Source organism: Bombina bombina, chromosome 11 (genome assembly GCF_027579735.1).
Source record: "Bombina bombina isolate aBomBom1 chromosome 11, aBomBom1.pri, whole genome shotgun sequence".
Taxonomy (NCBI): domain Eukaryota; kingdom Metazoa; phylum Chordata; class Amphibia; order Anura; family Bombinatoridae; genus Bombina; species Bombina bombina.
This window is the reverse complement of record NC_069509.1, coordinates 30,795,362-30,801,361: the sequence shown is the minus strand read 5'-3', so window position 1 is coordinate 30,801,361 and position 6,000 is coordinate 30,795,362.

The following is a 6,000-nucleotide window of genomic DNA, read 5'->3' as shown; positions in this document are numbered from 1 at the left end:
CCAGACCCGTCAGTAGAGCACAGAGGGCGGGTCTGGAAAACCCTCTTCTTTTTATAAAAATTCACAGGCAATATTATGTTATATAAAGCTAGCACTAATATAATGTTTTTATTACTGCACTATGTGCAGAATTATATGACATTATTTTTTAGGTTTACTGGCCCTTTAAGTACCTCAACCCACTATTTCAGCATTATGTCAATAGGAGAACAAAACTATTAACATTAATATAACATTGAAATATATATCTTATGCATAGAAACCGAATTATCAAGCCGCCAACTGTGCTGCATTCGCCGGACCAATACGCTCGCCTAACATTGCGGCCACGGACCTGAATACGATCTCCATATTTATTAAAAAAAAGCCGGCAAAAGCCGTGCACCAAGTATGGGGCGATGAGCAGCGGACTGTTGTTAACTAGCAGTCATCGATCTCTGCTTTTCAGCTTTTTCCCAACTTTATTTATACCGTCACTAAACTCCGCCACTATACTAAAATGTTTAACCCCTATCCCGCTGCCAGAGCCCACCACAACTTTAATAAAACTATTAACCCCTATCCCGCCACTCCCCGACCCCTCCGCAACTAAATAAATGTATTAACCCTATCCTGCCGCTCCCGGAGCCCACCGCAACTTTAATATAGCTATTAACTCCTATCCCGCCGCTCCCGGACCCCTCCGCAAGTAAATAAATGTATTAACCCCTATACCGCCGCTCCCGGAGCCAACGCAACTTAACCCCTAAACCCCTGGCCTCCCTCATCACTACCACTAACTAAACCTATTAACCCCTAAACTGCCAGCCCCCCACAACGCCATAAACTAAATTAAGCTATTAACCCCTAAACCTAACAACCCGCTAACTTTACATTAAATATTAACTCATCCCTATCTTATAATAAATTAAAACTTACCTTTAGAATTAAAATAAACTATATTAAACTATTAATTAACCTACCCTATTATACTAAAATTACATTAAACTATATTAAACTATTAATTAACCTACCCTATTATACTAAAATTACATTAAACTAACAATTAATTAACTATATCACATATTCAAATACCTAACCCTACTCAAGTTATTTAAATCTACAATTAAAAATTACTAAATATAAGTTACAAAAAATAAAAAACACTAAGTTACAAAAAAAAAACACAGTATCAAAAATAAAAAACAATTACACCTAATCTAAGAGCCCTATCAAAATAAAAAAGACCCCCAAAATAAAAAAAAACCCTAGCGTACAATAAACTACCAATGGCCCTTAAAAGGGCCTTTTGCGGGACATTGCCCCAAAGAAATCAGCTCTTTTACCTGTAAAAAAAATACAAACACCCCCCAACAGTAAAACCCACCACCCAACCAACCAACCCACCCAAATAAAAACCTATCTAAAAAACCTAAGCTCCCATTGCCCTGAAAAGGGCATTTGTATGGGCATTGCCCTTAAAAGGGCATTTAGCTCTTTTACTGCCCAAAGTCCCTAACCTAAAATTAAAACCCACCCAATAAACCCTTAAAAAAAACTAACACTAACCACTGACGATTCACTTACAGTTTTCGAAGACCAGACATCCATCCTCATCCCAAGCGGCAGAAGTCTTCATCCCAAGCGGGCAGAAGTCTTCATCCAAACGGCATCTTCTATCTTCATCCATCCGGCGCGGAGTGGCTTCATCTTCAAGATATCCGGCGTGGAGCATCCTCTTCTTACGATGGTCAACGAAGAATGAAGTTTCCTTTTAAGGTATAATCATCCAAGATGGCATCCCTTACATTCCAATTGGCTGATTCATCCTATTGGCTAATCCAATCAGCCAATAGGATTGAGCTTGCATTCTATTGGCTATTCCAATCAGCCAATAGAATGTGAGCTCAATCCTATTGGCTGATTGGATCAGCCAATAGGATGAAAGCTCAATCCTATTGGCTGATTGCAACAGCCAATAGGATTTTTTCCCAGCCAATCGGAATGTAAGGGAAGCCATCTTGGATGACGTACCTTAAAGGGAAACTTCATTCTTTGTGTGACCATCGTAAGAAGGATGCTCCGCACCGGATGTCTTGAAGATGGAGCCGCTCCACGCCGATGGATGAAGATAGAAAATGCCGTCTGGATGAAGACTTCTGCCCACTTGGATGAAGACTTTGGCCCGCTTGGATGAAGACTTCTGCTGGCTTCGCTGAGGACTTCTGCCGCCTGGATGAGGATGGATGTCCGGTCGCTTCGAAGTAAGTGGTATCGTCGGTGGTTAGTGTTAGGTTTTTTAAGGGTTTTATTTGGGGGTGTTCATTGTGTGGGTGGTGGGTTTTACTGTTGGGGGTGTTTGTATTTTTTTTTTCGGTAAAAGAGTTGATTTCTTTGGGGCAATGCCCCACAAAAGGCCCTTTTTTATTTTGGGGGGTCTCTTTTATTTTGATAGGCTCTTAGATTAGGTGTAATAGTTTTTTTTTTTTTTGATACTGTGTTTGTTTTTTTAGTAACTTAGTGTTTTTTCTTTTTTTTGTAACTTAGTGTTTTTAATTTTTTGTAACTTAGTAATTTTTAATTGTAGATATTAAATAATTTGAGTAGGGTTGGGTTTTTAAATATGTAATATAGTTAATTTAATTTGTAGTTTAATGTAATTTTAGTATAATAGTTAGGTAGGTCAATTAATAGTTTAATATAGTTTAATTTAAGTATAGTATAATAATTAGGGTAGGTTAATTAATAGTTAAATATAGTTTATTTTAATTCTAAAGGTAAGTTTAAATTTATTATAAGATAGGGATGAGGTAATTATAATGTAAAGTTAGCGGGTTAATAGGTTTAGGGGTTAATAGCTTAATTTAGTTTATGGTGATGTGGGGGGCTGGCGGTTTAGGGGTTAATAGGTTTAGTAAGTGCTAGTGATGTGGGAGGCCAGGGGTTTAGGGGTTAAGTTGCGTTGGCTCCGGGAGCGGCGGTATAGGGGTTAATACATTTATTTACTTGCGGAGGGGTCCGGGAGCGGCGGGATAGGAGTTAATAGCTATATTAAAGTTGCGGTGGGCTCCGGGAGCGGCAGGATAGGGTTAATACATTTATTTAGTTGCGGAGGGGTCGGGGAGTGGCGGGATAGGGGTTAATAGTTTTATTAAAGTTGTGGTGGGCTCTGGAAGCAGCGGGATAGGGGTTAAACATTTTAGTATAGTGGCGGAGTTTAGTGACGGTATAAATAAAGTTGGGAAAAAGCTGAAAAGCAGAGATCGATGACTGCTAGTTAACAACAGTCCGCTGCTCATCGCCCATACTTGGTGCACGGCTTTTGCCGGCTTTTTTTTAATAAATATGGAGATCGTATTCAGGTCCGTGGCCGCAATGTTAGGCGAGCGTATTGGTCCCGGCGAATGCAGCACAGTTGGCGGCTTGATAATTCGGTTTCTATGCATAAGATATATATTTCAATGTTATATTAATGTTAATAGTTTTGTTTCTCCTATTGACATAATGCTGAAATAGTGGGTTGAGGTACTTAAAGGGCCAGTAAACCTAAAAAATAATGTCATATAATTCTGCACATAGTGCAGTAATAAAACATTATATTAGTGCTAGCTTTATATAACATAATATTGCCTGTGAATTTTTATAAAAAGAAGAGGGTTTTCCAGACCCGCCCTCTGTGCTCTACTGAGCGGGTCTGGTTTTCCCTCAGAGCGCATCTGGCCAGCTGTCTAGTCACAGCCCGGCCCGACCGCGCCATTACATTCAACGCAGCTCGCTCCTGCTCTGTTTACTGGCACTTTAAGTGACCTCAGATGTTCATGGAAGACAATTTCATGTCTTAAAGAATAAATAGAAAATATGAGGTGAATTTTGAATATGATTTACATGACTGAAGTAACAGATATGAGTATACTGTATATGTTGATCAAAGTGATTGCTATGTTTTTCCACTATTTTATTCTTTTCCTTCTTTTTCTTTTTTGTTACTTTGTCATCTGTATATTGTCATCTGTATATTGTCATCTGTATATTGTCATCTGTATATTGTCATCTGTATATTGGTATGACATTTGATCCACTATGTATTACTGTAGTATACAGTTAACCTCAATAAAGACAATTAAAATATATAAATATACTGATTTGGAAATAATTTGTGATAAAAAGGTGATAAATTATTAACTGATTGGATCATTGTTTACTAAATTTACAATATAAGATCAGTCACTTTGTTTCATTAGTTCATATACACTTTAATTTGCACAGCACCTTCACATTGGCAGGATTTATGGGACAGACCTATTATAATGAAAAACCCAAATTTATCCCCCACCTCACAAATATTTATCCCAAAATGTGTTAGTGAGTCGCTGATCTGTTACAATCTGTTACTAGGAGTAATTGCAGAAGACTTTTTTACAGAGAGGTTGGTTGATTCATGTAATAAACCTCCAGTAGAGGTGGTAAGGACAAATATCTGCAGCTAACATCTATGTTTCTGTGTCAAAAAAAAATGGCTTCTGCCAGTATTGAGTTACCCATTGGGAACGATTAAGGCTTTCTTTCTGGGTGTGATGTGACATTTCTGGGAGGAACAGAGATAGTCTTTTGTTCTTGTTGTCTTCAGAACCTATTGAGTTGGAGATTGGAATGAGGTTATTTCAGGTAACGAACATGAGAGATTATTCATGGAGGTTTGCGTGGATAATACTATGTGATCATATTTTCTCCTGCTCTGGCTGCAAAACATTTTGATTTTTATATGTTCTTAATCAAACTCTCTTAAAGTGCTATTATAGTCAAAAAATGTCATAATTTGTTAGAGCATGTAATTATAAGACTGTCGACCCAAGACTACTGTGTGTAGGGCTTAAACAGTAGAAATACTGCTCAGGACTTGCAGAGCACTGCTTGTCCCAAGCAGAACATTCCGCTGATCCAATCAGCAGTGCTAGTCGCATGACTCAGATGTGTAACTAGCACTGCTGATTGGATCAACTGTGTTTTCCGTTCGGAACCAGCAGTGCTCTGCAAGTCCTGAGTGGTATTTCTACTGGGTGTTTTCCTTTTGTAGGGTCAATAGTCTAAAAATGACATGCTCTAACAGATCTTTTTACTATAATGCCCTATCTACAATACCTATATTGGACAACAACAAAACAATAACATGCTGTAATTAATTAGAACATTTTATACATAAATGTTGTCTGGTAACTGTGGGCCAGATTACAAGAGGAGTGCTAAATTTTACTTTCGCTCACAAGAAAGTCCTGTAGTGCAGGCCCTGGGATTTAATTGTATCAGCAAATTTGCTTTGTTCTCTTTTTATTCTAATTGAGAGCTAAACCTACATAGACTCATATGCTAATTTCTAAGCCTTTGAAGGCCGCCTCTTATACCAATGTATTTTGACAGTTTTTCACAGAGTGCTAGTTCATGTGTGCCATATAGATAACATTGTGCTCACGTCCGTGGAGTTAATTATGAGTCAGCACTGATTGGATAAAATGCATGTCTGTCAAAAGTACTTGCATGGTATTTGAATACTGGTGCACAGCCCTCACAGGATATGTGCATATGCTGCAGAAGAACAGTCATAACGTTTACTAGAAGCATATTTGCTGATGAAAGTATATTGCAAAAATGTTTCTATTTTAAATTGAAATGCACCTATACAGATTTAACTGAGTTTAATTTTGACTAGACTATCCCTTTAAGCATTTTATATAACAGTCTCATAGTGTTTAATGCCCCTTTAATTCATGGTTGCAGGCTAGAGTTATATCAGACTACTAGAGCTGTATTCTACATCTGTAGGTTCCCACCGCCTTCATCCTCATATGATCACTTGTATTTAATCACTATGATTATGGTACTGTGCATAAAGAAAGCTTGCAGATATCACTTACCTTGGGGATCCCTCCTATGTAGGTGGTTGTCTGGCTTCTGCCATTTATTGTGATCCTGGAAATAGAATCAGAGAGCAAACAGCATAAAATATACTGATTGGGAAATAATTTA